The sequence below is a fragment of the Castor canadensis genome, chromosome 2 (genome assembly GCF_047511655.1).
Source record: "Castor canadensis chromosome 2, mCasCan1.hap1v2, whole genome shotgun sequence".
NCBI lineage: Eukaryota > Metazoa > Chordata > Mammalia > Rodentia > Castoridae > Castor > Castor canadensis.
The window spans coordinates 177,972,041-177,985,855 of NC_133387.1; positions in this window are offsets into that span (position 1 = coordinate 177,972,041).

The following is a 13,815-nucleotide window of genomic DNA, read 5'->3' on the forward strand; positions in this document are numbered from 1 at the left end:
GAATCATTGAACTATTAATCTATTAATCTTTATAATAATAAATGTTTATATTTAATTTGTATTTTACATAATCCTGATTGAACATTTTTATAAACATATATAAATTCTCATTTTTCTCTTCCTGTCAAAGAATATTCATACACTATTGATGTATTTTCAGTTGAAGAGCTGGAAATGGTTGTGAGAATAAAAGGTTTCAATAGGATTCTTATTGTTTACTTTGAAGGAGTTTTCTCCTAACTGTTACTGACTTTGTACAAAAAGAGGTTATATTGGTTTCCTAGAGCCTCTCTAACAAATTATCACAAACTTGGGGGGAAAAAAATTTATGATCTTCCAAGTGTGCTGTTGGAAGTCCAAAACATAGTTTAATGTGCTAAAGTCAATGTGCTGGCAGGGCTCTGTTATCTCTGTTATTTCATGAAAACTCTAGAGAAGAATCCATTTTCTATCTTCCAGAATCTTAAAGCCACTTACTTTTCTTGGCTCATGCTAACACCAGCAAAACCAGCAAAATGAGGCCATCTGTCTAGCTCTCTCTTCTAATTTCTCCTTTACTTTAAAGGGTGCTTGTTATCTCATTGGGCCTACCTGTTTTATCCAGCATACTCTCCCATTTCAAGGTCAGCTGATTGGCAACATTAATGCTCCTTTACTTGACCACATTCATAGGTTCTGGAGACTGGCACAAAGACACCTTTCAGAGCCATAATTCTGCCTACCACAGACTTCAAGAAGATTAGGGAGGAAAGCTCAAGAGAGCTTGAGAGAACAGTGGGCCCATGCAGTGCTTTCCCAGTGCACAGAATGAGGCCCACATCTTTTCCCTGGCCTCTCTGCAGGCAAGGATGACCAGCAGTTAAATCTATGGGGAATGCTATTAACATATTAACTACTAATTATTAGTTTGAGCTGATTCCATCAAGTGAACTGAATAGAAACAAGTACTACAAATCATATAAACAACCAATAAACCTATTTAAAACATCTGAATAAATATCTCTTTTTTACTTCATGTTAATCTAGGTAATCAGTTGGTTTCTTTTATGCAGGTTATTGTGGCATATTGAGATTTCTTATGCCAACTGTTGAGCAGGTGGCTCTCCTCCGTGGCATTCCTCTTGCTTATGTATTTCCACCCAAGCTATTCTTTACTCCAGAGAGAATTATTTGGTGGTGATACACGAAATGTCACCACAATATTTGTGTGGCTTAAACATCCACAATGCACACATGCTGTGTAAGTCATTATTGGGTGGATATAACAGCCTATTTCACCTTCTCTCTTACTCTCTTCCCATTCTTTAATTATCTCTGACCTTTCAAACCTGGCCTGGGAAAAAAGGTAATTAGCATTCAAAATTTGAAGACCACAATTCCTATAATTTAGCATTATCAGGTTTTTATCTTTATTTATGTGTAAATACATTTTAATATAAATAAATGATAAATTTAATTAATCAGTGGGAAATGCTGGAAAAACTGTGGAAAATTCTGAGAGTACCACTTGTGCATAATAAGTATTGCCTACTGCTGTTGTAATTGTCATTATTAGTGACTTCATACTTTAGTTTTATATTGACAACAATATAATAATACCTCCCAAATTCCTACATGCACTTTTAATTATTTCTCTATTTTGAAATTGTGCTCAACAAATATTAAAAATGAGAGTTTATTTTTATGCCTGGCTATAATTTATATCAAACATTTAAAATTAATTTAACTATTAGCAGACTTTTCTTAGAGATGTTATTCTTTGTTTCCATGAAGAAAAGAAATGTCAAGTATCAACTGTTACATTGACCTAGGGCATATAGGGAAATAATAAAACATATATGTGTCAAGCTTTCTTTGACATATCAGTGTAAAAATTAAAATGATGTGGTATTTTGGCTAATCCATGCTGCATTATCCATAAGGGCAAGGATCCATTGTGACATTTAAACCTTTTGTACAGTTGCCTCAGGTTATTGCTCATTGTGAGAGTGCTTTTCTTAAATCTTGTTAAATTCATACTGAAATAATCGACTTTATTCATGTTCCCAAGCTCACATTTGTATGGCAGCCTTTGATTTGATAACATTTCCAGTCTCGAAAATGGAGTATTTGTGGTAGCAATCACTTTAATAAAAAGAAAAGAGAATTTTAAAAAGATAAAAAATTAAGGTTAAATCTACAAAAGATACTTTGGTTATTGACAATCTCTGAGAATATCTTTTAACCTTGCTCTTATGCTTCCAGTTGCACTGCTATGATGGAATCTTTGTTGGAAGTTTTCTTCTGAGTGTATCTGTTAATGTCATTTGTTTCCACAGGTAGCTGTGTGAAAATTATTAAATTCCATTAAAGCTTCTGCTGAACACTGTTTAGCCTGCATTTCGGTAGAGGGTTCTGTTGGGATTTACATGTGAAATAACTCGTTTCATCTATGTAGCAAAATCTGTGTACTATGCAATGCATTTTTTTCATATTTAACCTTGATTATACTACTCTAGTAATTGTTCCAGTTTTTTCCTGATAATGCTGAAGGCATTGTATGAATTCATCTGAGAATACAGTTTTAGAATTCAATGATTTATCTTCATTTTTTAAGCAAGGAGTTACATCTTATATCCTAAAATTAAGGACTTAAACTACATATTTGTAAGGGACAATTTTGAAGGAAATACTGATTGTAAAGTTTTCTACCTGACCTTAAGCACTGCATTGCAAGTCTGCATAAATTTCTCTCTCACCACATCTGGGTTCCTACTTGGCTCTCTGGGTCAATTGTTTTATAACTACACTTTCTCACATTCCTCATGCCTTTGATGAACACATTACTCTTTTACTTATTCCTAATTCTTTTTCACCTACATATTTCTGTTACGTACTGGTGTCAAGGATCTTTGCCTTCACAGGCCAGAGAACTGACTTGTGAGGCAGCTGAATGATGAACCAAAGCCAGTATATAAAGTAGGATATATTAGAAAGAAAGGAAAAGCTACAGTTAGAGAAGTGTAGTGGACCTCGGAAGCCAGTAGCTCACTGCACAGGTGAAGGCTGGGGCTTTTATGGATGACCCAGCTCTTAGTTAGGTGGGTTTTTTTTTCTGCTGGCCATGTATTTGCATGTGGGTTCTCTTAGATGAGCTGGTCTGTTTGCCTCTTACTGAGTGGGGGAGAAACAACCTTGAGAGCATTTTGTTTATCAGCCCTGTGGCAGATTTATGAGACCATGTATCTCCTTTTCAGGGTGCAGGAATGCAGGCCTCTAACTCCTCAGGATGCAGGAATAATAGTGCTCTCCATGGGGGATAGGCTACTTACTCATCTGCCTTAGGTATCCAGACCCAACAAATCCCCCCTCTGAGACAAGTACCCAACTTCTTTTGGGGAGGGGGGTAATGACTCATCTAGCTCCTTCGTGCTGACAACGGAGGGACAGGGGATAGAGGACAGGGTACTTGTCCCAGGGGTTGACCCACGTAGTCTCTGCATAGACAGAGGTGAGTACTCCTTAACTAAAAGCTGCAGTTTGATCCGCTGGACCTATTGAGATATGAATCTGGAGAGAGGGTTTATTATATAAGACCCAAATAGGATTATTAGTAGGAGCATAAAAAGGCAGTCAGGCAAGGGGTACATATCTAAGGATTTATTTCCTGCAAAATCCTGTAAAAACCAAGAAAGCTCTAAGCTGTTTTATGGTCTTTGGGAGTGGGAAATGGATTGGGTTGATTCGCTCATGACTTAGGGAGTGAGTCTGTCCCTTTAAAACCACACCTAGGTAGCTGACCTGTGGGAGGCATAATTGAGCTTTTTCCTTAGAGACTCTATATCCTTGGGAGGCCAGAAAGTTTAAAAGGGACACAGTTGTCCTTACTTGAGGGGCTCTGTGGCTCTGCAGAGAAGTACATCATCAATATATTGAAGAAGGGTGGCCTCTGGGTAGTGCCAACCTAATAAGTCTGTGGTTAAGGCCTGTCCAAAAAGACTTGGCTGTTTCTAAACTCTTGTGGCAAAACTGTCCAAATGAGTTGCTGTGAAGGGTTTGTGGGATCTTCAAACAGGGGATGACAGTTAGAATGTAGGTTAAATGTAACACTTTTGGGAAAAAGAAAACTTAAGCTCATCATTTTACATAAATTGATACTTTTTACTTTGTAAATGTTTGTACCATATTTAGATAAAGTATAGATACAACACAGTTATAGGTGGTCATTTAAGATACATGAGTAAATACATCTTTGATAAAATCTTTCCCTATAACAGTTTTTTGTAGATGTTACTCAGAGCAGAACAATATTAAGATAACCTTGTTATTTTATGGACTTAGAGAATTAGATTTTTAGCTTACATGACCCTAGAAAATCTTTTAGGCAACTCTTAGATTATAGTTAAGTTTAACTTTATCACACACCAAAGCTTTTACTATGTACTTTTAAGACTTACTCAAGACCTGCATATAATATTCTGAACCCTTTGATGGTTTGTCCTTATCCCTCTTCTCCACATTTGGAATGATCTTTAGGACAAATCCTTTCTCATCTAAAAACATTTTTTATTTCCTTTAACCTTCCCCCCTAAAAAATAAACTTGACACCTATTTATAACCTTTTTATTTGTTCACTTTTTAACTTGTATTTTAAAATAACTTCCATAAGATTTTAAATTTAAATTTATACCATTTGTTAATAGAGCTAATTATAGAATTGAATGTAAATTACTTTTGATGAAATGGAACAGACTAAGGTTACTGTCCATAATGCCTATAATTTAGTTAGAGCTGATGACATAACTCTTAAAAAACTGGTTTTTCTTAAAAATAGCAGAGGTGGGGAGAGAAGAGAACAGAAGTCTTGTATTTCTTTACATTAATTCTGTAATAAAAATCATCCTAAAGATGTTTAAATGTGTATATATGTAAAAAGTTTTAAATTAGGCATGCCATAAATGTCAATTTAAGTGTGCATAGATTTAAGAGCTCAAGAACTGGTAAAAATTAACTAAGTGGCCACAAGTACATTGATAAGTAGTTTTTTTTTTTTTAAAATTAAAACTTTTAGGAGAAGATTGAGATAAGTGTCCCATTTTCTTTTAGGACTCATTTTTGGTGGATTGATAGCTGAAATAAGAGTCAATTTTGGAATAGTGTTTTGAGTCAGTCTTAGTTTTTAATAACACTTATAGCTATTAGATTTTTGTCTCTAATAAATTAAATCATAGACATACACAACTCACACAATGAAACACAAAACAATTACATTAATTTTGTGTGTGCTCTTGGGCATTGAAAACTTTATATTTAGGAATGTAAAGGAAAGTGGTCTTGAACCAATCTCCATTTGTTGGCCTCTCATGGAGAGCAAGAATAGGACTATTATAGGGGCTGGAGCAACTAATCAGTAGCCCTTGTTTTTTTTAAAGGAATTTATGATAGGTATAAGACCCTATCTTCCCTCAGGCTTGAGGGCATATTGTTTTTGGTGTAGAAAGTGCGAGGGATCTTTGAGTTTTATTTGAATAGGGACTGCCATCCTGGCTCACCCTGCAGTCATCCCATTAGTCCACACTGTAGGATCTATTTGTTCCTGAAAGAGGGGGCAGCAGAGATAGCTGACTGGGGGAAGGAGAATTTGAGCCTTTAGTTGAGATAGTAAATCCCATCCCAACAAGGGCACTGGAGTTTCAGGAACTGTGAGGAAAGAATGACAGAAGAGGAGGTCTCCTCAAGAGCAGGCCAGAGGCCAGGTAAAATATCACTCTAGGGGTTGGCCAGATATGTCCTGAATGATAACCTTGTCATTTGACAGGGGACCAGGAGAGAAAGGTAAGACAGAGAAACTGTCTAGTAGGAAAATGACCTTTTGACTTTTTTGCCATTATGGCTACCCTGAGGCTCCTCAACATTGATGCCAAGAAGTGATGCGTGGACTGGAGACCGGGACCCATCAATCCATAGGAGGTGGCACCTTGCCTTCCATCTGGAGATGGGGGCACTTAGACTGCTAGTGGTTACCTTTGCAGAGAGGGCAGGGTCCCAGTTGGGGATGAGTCTTTCTCTCAGGCTGTACCTCTTTTAAGCATTTTCTGCCGAAGTGCCCCTCCTGTCTACAATGGTAGTAAGCTAGGAATGAAGTCCCCAGTTGGGTAGGGCCCTCTCTGAGAGCTGTGATGGGGTCATGGTGTATTTTAACTTTTTCTCTCCTGTTAGTAAGGTCCCGGTTATAGTATACAGACATGGCTAGCTGTATTAGTTGGTCCAATGATTTTACTCCTTCAGCCACAGACTTTGGAGTGTTCTATGAATATCTGGAGTTGACTGTGTTAGAAATTTATCTTTGAGGAGAACCTCTCCTACCTGTGCCTCTGTGTCCACTGTGATATGTTTTCTGAGAGCATCCTTAAGATGCTGTAGAAAGGTAAGGGGGTTTTCTTCAGGGCCTTGCTGTACTACAGTCACCTGGGAAGAGTTTAGAGGTTTGACTTTGGTCCTTTTTAGCCCTTCCACTATGAGACTGATTCAGTGACATTGATACCATTTAACCTCCTCCCCATTTTGTTTTTTGATTTAGCAATGCTGGGGAATTGAACCCAGGGCCTTGCACATGCTGGGCAGACACTCTCCCACTGAGCTACATCCTCAGCCCCAAATATCTTTTTTTTTGGTTTGGCTGTACTGAGATTGGAACTCAGGGCTTCATGCCTGCGAAGCGGCACTCTACTGCTTGAACTGCACTGGCAGCCCCTTCACCATTCTGATTTTCAGTGTGGAGGTGTCAAGGGGACTGCCTGTGCCCCTGTTGGTATAGGCACATTTATGCACTCATTTTTGGGTGCCATCAGTATTCAGGCTCATTGTAAATGGTAATCATTTCCAATCTGAGTGGCCTGGGCCAGAACCCACTGCTTTTCTACTAGACTACTGGTCTAGTAGAAGCATGATACCCTTTATGTCAATTCAAACGTTTGGATCACAGAGATAAAGGCTTGAATGTGTTTGTCTGGGCATCAGTATAGCTGCCCAGATTTCTTTAAATTTCTCTTAGATCTGATAACTGGAAGGGGACATAGACTCACCCTGTTCCTTCCATTGCCTGTTGAAGGGGAAGCACCCATTAGGAGGTTCTGAATATTGGGGTGGCTTAGAAGGCAGGGCAGAGAGTGGAGCAGTAGGGATGGGCCTTGTCATTGATAAGGAGCTTTTTTGGTCCTCATTTCACATGTTTATCCTGTGGCTTTAAAAGTATAGCCAGTGTTTGAGTATCAACAATTATGGAACCATTCTGGGTAGTCTCAGAGATGAAAGAAAATTTATATAAGGGACCTCAATCCATTTTTTCCTCCCTTTTACAGAAAAATTTTAATTAGAGTATGGTATTGTAATTTAAGGAACCCTGTGAAGGCCACTTCTCTTGGTCACCAAGGGTATACTGAGGCCAAGCCTCAGTACAAATCTTCCAACATTTCCTTTCAGTGTTTTAACAGACAGGCCAGTGGAGACCACTTGGGTACTGAGGCCAGAAGATTGGAAGGGGCAGGTCCCATCTAGAAAGACAACAACAATAAACTGGGTCAGTTCCCTTCTTGTCAGCATCCTGACTGGGAATGACCTTACTAAAAAGACCAGGCATGCTTTCTTTGTGACTTTCCCCCTGCCACCCATAGTCAGGACCAGGGAAAATGAATTGGTCAGATTAGACCACCTGACTGATGAACTGAGAAGAGAAAAAAAAACAAAAACAAAAAAACACTAGGATCTTGCCAGGCAGCCTCTTTAACAAAGGCTACCTTTTAAATAAAGGAATACATTGTCTGTAAAGTTAGAGAAGGGCATTCAGAGGGCATCCCAGGACAATAACAGTACCATAAGAGATGATTAGTACTAATATTTGGAGGGAAAATTTATGCTGAGGCCAAAAGTATAGAAAATTTTAAATGAGAAGTTTAGAGACCACAGTAACACCCATTTTGCTGTTCTCGGGAGGTTACATTAGTGCTTTTTGTGACCATAACCTTGAGCTAACACAATTGTTAGCTCAATTACAAGGGCTGGGTCTGGTGGCCCAAGGTGTGAGGTGGGGCAGGTAGCGGGACTTTGCAATGTGTCCACACACACACCTGGGACAAGCGACCCTGTCTGCCTAGGCCTGATCCTGCAGCCATTGCCCTTTTCCCTTCCCTGTGTATGCACACCTGCATGTGTTTATTTTTCCTCTCATCCCTTTTAGGAGGAGTGGTGGCATGTTGCAGCCACCACCATGTGTGCCTGGTGGCTTTGGATGTATATTGAGTCCTCTGTATGGATTCTCTTAGCTATGGCAGGTGTTACTGTTGTGCCCTGGGGCTGGCATCCCTGTGCAGGAGTGCTCCTGTTTGTTTTCCCTCCCCTCCTTGTGGGGGTGGAGTTAGGGTGTGAGTGTGGTGGCTGTAGTTTTTTTGCAAGCACCTGTGCCTTTGTTAGTGCCTAGCAGTTGATTTAAAGTTGGTTTGGACCAAGGGGACTAACAAACAAATTGTGGGAGTAACTTAAGAAAGTCATAAGGTACCATGTTACAAGTTTTTTTCATGGGAGGCCATGGTCCCAGTAAGCCCAGGGAGGAGAAAGCAGACAGAGATAAAGGACCCATGACAAGATCATGGAGGGAGCAGAAAAGGTGTCCTGACATCTTAGGTAAGATAGGGGAAGGCAGATCCTGGAGGCATGACACATGCCTGAGGGATTAGTAAAAACCTGTGCTTCTGGGTTGCTCCCAGTGAATGGTACTGGAACACTTTTAGCAACAGGAAACCTCCACTCTCTGGTCACTGTCTCAGGCAGAAGGGGCATTAGGCAGGGGAACAGAGAAGCAGTCATCAGGTGCCATAACCAATCAGGACTTCTCCAATTTAGCATGAGGTGTACCCAAATAAACCCTGGGCTTGGTCTTGGCCAGCAGGGAGAGAGCAAGAGCTCCCCCAGAGCTGGAATGGCCTTGAGGCCAGTGTTGGCAAGGAGCATCTTGCTTGACACCAGAATGGAAAAGTCCCTTAGGAAAATAGGAAGAAACAGGCAGGGTAAGCAGCTCAAGGAAGTCTGCTTTTGGCTAATCCTCAGCAGGGGGTTTCCTCCCACAGGAGCATCCAGCAGGGCACTGGATACTCAAGGGTCACACCTTAGGCATGCCCCTGTTGGTTTGGTGCTCAAGTCATACCTGTCTTGGTCCAGAAACAGAAAGTCACTTCGTGCGTTGCCAAAATATTACCTGCTGGTGTCAAGGGTCCTTGCCTTCACAGGCCAGAGAACTGGCTTGTGAGGGAGCTGAATGATGAACCAAAGCTGGTATATAAAGTAGGATTTATTAGAGAGAAAGGAAAGGCTACAGCTAGAGCACTGCAGCAGAGCCCAGAAGCAGGTAACTCACTGCACAGTTGAAGGCCGGGACTTCATGGATGACCCAGCTCTGAGTTAGGTGGGTTTTTTCTATTGGCCATGTATTTGCATGTGAGTTCTCTTAGATGAGCTGGTCTGTTTGCCTCTTATTGAGGGGGGGAGAAACAACCTTGAGAGCATTTTGTTTATCAGCCCCATGGCAGATTTATGAGACCCTGTATCTCCTCCTCAGGGTGCAGGAATGATAGTGATTTCCATGGGGGATGGGCTACTTACTCATCTACCTTAGGTATCCAGATCCAACATTTCCTTCTTGTCATTTACTTTATCCCTCACTCATGCAAATAATAGACCTTGGTTTTTCTTCTTTCTTTCTCTGGTTCTTGTAGCATGACTAACTCATGGGATTACTATTTGCTCTGAGTAAACTTCCAAAGAAACCCACTTTAGACATCCCTTGCAAACTTTGATTTCAATTTTTTCTATTCAATATTTTGCTTTCTATATCTTAGTGATAAGTGCTGTGACATATTACATCATAAATATATTTTATTAGGCAGTTTCCAAAGCTGAATAAATTCCATTTTTTTCTCAGTTTTGGTATTCATAATACATTTGAAAATAATAGTTTTGATTTTTCTTAGGAGATATACAATGAAGGAAAGGGGTATGGCACAAGAGTAGCTTCTATTTTTCTAATTTTAACAGTATACAAAACATTTAGTAACAGCAAAATTTAGCTGTAGTAAATTCAAAGTTTCCAGGCTAGGCTATTACTACTTATAGCATTTAAAATGGGACAAAATATTAGCTTTCTCAGAAAAGCACTGTCAAGGTGAACAACTTATGTGGGAAACTTTAAAAGTTTAATTGTATAAATATTATTTGAGTACTAAGTGTTATAACAGTACATTTTTACCTACTACCTATCATTTAGTGTGGCAATAAGAATTTGAAAGTTTAAGAATATAAAAACATGCAAATTTAGGGGCACAGATTTTGTGTACATTTCATATGCATGGTATAGATGAAAACTCAGAGTTGTAGGTATTTGTGTATAGTTGTTTTAAAATATAAATCGGTATATATTGTTATTATAATGAATCTGGTTGGATTTTAGAACTATTTGAAATTTGTTTATTAGACACATTTATGTTTACATTTGTAGTATGGGGCAGAATTTGCTTTTCTTACACAAATACACTTTATTGGAGAAGTCTTGACACTTAAAACTGACCAAAATTTTCATAAAATACAAATCCATAGTAGTGCACATCAACCCAACTTCTTACACAGAACAGAAAGCTGAGTCCAGAAATGAGAAGTGGTTCACTGATTGATGTCAAGCTCATGAGGTTCTAGCTAATGAATGTCCCAAAAGAAACTCTTGCTTTTTCATCAAATTCTCTGAATGTTTGAACATTTCTGGGTGCTAGAAATGGAAAAGTTCAAAATGAGGCCTCGAGATTGATTAATGCTAGGTGCTGAGATACTACAAGGTATACCAGGGTCAGTTGGACTATCTAGAGGCCTGGATACATGAAGTTTTTATTAACACCTTTATTTTATTTATTATTTTTTATTTATTGCCACTTCAGTTCTACTCTCTGGTTGATCTTTACTAGCTAGTCATCATTTGACAGGAGGATGGCTATCAGGTCAATGGTGAAATTCATTATTGTAATTCCAAGTTAATTCCATTTTGCATTATTAGTAATTTTTACCATATGCATAGAAAGCACCCTTGTCTTGTTTTCTAAAATATGCGTGTTGGGTTTTGTTTTTGTTTTTTCTCTTTAACAATAAATTTTCCTAAGCCAAGAAGCAAATTTATCTCAAAAAATTTGGTGGCATGATGCCATGAAGAAGAGCTGCATGAACAATTATTCATTAAGGGCAAGGGGCATTTTGAGAAAGTTGATATTTGCATTTGGTTTCTATTTTTCTTTATATATCCCATAACTGCCAACATCAATCCTACTTTTAATGGCTGATTTAAATTTTAACTTTCTTTTGTGCCATCTTTTGTGAAAAATGCTAGATAATATGGATTTGTGTTTCCTTTCCAGAATTTCAGAGCCTATGCAAAAATATAGGCAAATAAATATTCTCTATTTTCCTATAAATATTTATAAGGAAGATGAATGAAAGAAAAATATAAATTGTCAGTATAAAAGAAAATTCAAACCTGGAAAAAGGAAAATTAATTTTATTTTCTTTTTACAGGAACTTTTTTGCTGTGAATCATAGAACCTATCTATTGATGTAAACTCTCAGGATCTCCCTGTTCAACCTCCTAACTAATGAAGAAATATAATCTTATAAATATGGCTGGCAGTTTTCAATTCAGTGTCTCTCCATTTATCATTGCTAGATAATGATTATCCAGAAAGCACTATTCCAATTTTAAATAACTCTAGTTGTTCAAATACGTAAGTTAAGAAGAACTACAGTTTGTAACTTGACACCATTTTGGTCCACTTGCATAATTTTATTGAAATTGTTTTGAAAGTAGCACCTCTCCCACAGTATAAGCCTTCAAGTATTTGAAATGACTTGAAATGCTTTCAGAACTCTTACTGTGGATACAATATCTTGTCATACTCTATTACTTTTTGTACTCTTTTATATGTACCTTGCTTTATTTAACTATGAATAGGTATCTATGGATTTCAATTGTAAAATCAATACCAATACCAATACAAAAACACTTAAAAACTCTAAAGCAACTTTTGAGGTCAGTAAAATGTTAAATCTCTTAATTATTCATTCAGATGATTTTATGTAGTCAAATGCAGAGGACAGGGGAAAACGTCTTCAATCAACCTGATTAACAGCTTGAATTATTGTTGTATTGTCATAAACTTCAAAGGGCTCCTTTGTGGGTTTTGACTGGTTGGTTGGTTTTTCTTTTCATAGTGGTTACCAAGTTATTTTTGCTCTAGAGTGGAGCCCCTTAGAGAGTAATGTCATGTGTCTCTTATCAGCACAAAGAATATTTTGGGAACTCAAAAATATTAGATCAGTCAATCATCAAAGAAACAATATTTCCTTTGACCAAGTTTACATATAAGTGTTTTATAGGGAACTTAAAAGTTTAGTGACTAAAATTACTCCTGATGTTGAATGTGTTTTTTAATTTGCTTTAGGTCCCATGGGACTCATTTAAGTTCAGAGCTTCCATTGACTTAAATGCTTAGGCATAATGGTGATCTCTACAAAAACATAATGAAGAACATGCTTGGACTCTTGCAGCATGTAGGAAAATGGGTAAGAGAAAGAATGGAGTCAGGGTAGTATTTGAGCTTTTATTTTCAAATATTAAGTACCTAGCAACAAAATAATTGTTAATAAGAGTTGTGATGCTTTTCTGAACTTACAAATTAATTTGACCAATGCTGGTCTGAACACTGGTCTTATTTTCTTACTCATGTAAAATCTTGAGAGAAAAGGTTAAGATTTGACATGCTAAGGAGGAAAAAACAGGTTTCTTGACATGATTTACATTTTATGCAGCTATGACTTCTTCAAACTAAGTCCTAAATAAGTTATGGCCTGGTGGATTCTATAAGTCTAAATAGTTAAAGTTATAAATCAATCTGGTAAGCTATAAAAATTAAGCATGATTTGTGTCTTATGTTAATAACTATAGCTTTATGATAACTTAGAAATGCCAGTTCAAATTTAGAATTTTCTGACACCCTATAGCTGTTTCACATAGGAGCTCATGTTCTGCTTTTCAGTCCCATCCCAACTCTGTGAAGCACCATGGAAAGTCATGTGCACTCAGGTGGGCATCTCAGCCTGAACATCCAGTCTCCAGCCACTCTCCAAACCCCTGACAAAACAAGCCATTAAACTCCCCTGGGTCTAATGGTATGCATGTGGACAATGCAATTCCCTTAGAAGAATATACTTAAGAAGCATCCAGAAAGTAACGTCAAGGCTATTTAAAGAGAAGGTTGGGAACTCCAGGCACCCAGAGTATGGTCTACTGAGAAGGTTATTGGTTTGTGTGAGCAAAACACAGCTTACCTGGGTCTGGAGCTCTTTGGGAGGGCTATAATGATGGAAATAACAGTGTTGGGTGTAGGATAATGGCTGGATCTAACAGTGGTCTGAATTTAGTTTTTTAAATGTTTTCTAGAGTGGAAGACTGTTTCCAGGAAACACAAAAATGTGTGTGATAAACACAGAGAAGCTCTTTCAGACTCTGAGAATGAAAATGTATTCATACAACTCAAAAGTAATATCAGAAACAAGAAGTAATGCTAAAGTCTATGAATAAACATGAATTATATATATGTTTTCTTCATGCTGTATATGTATGTGTATATATATATATATATATGTATCTGAGATGACAGATATGCCAGTTACTCTGATCTGATCATTATACATTATATACATGTATTGAATGCTATACTCTGCCCCATTATAGTATATGTGTCAATTATG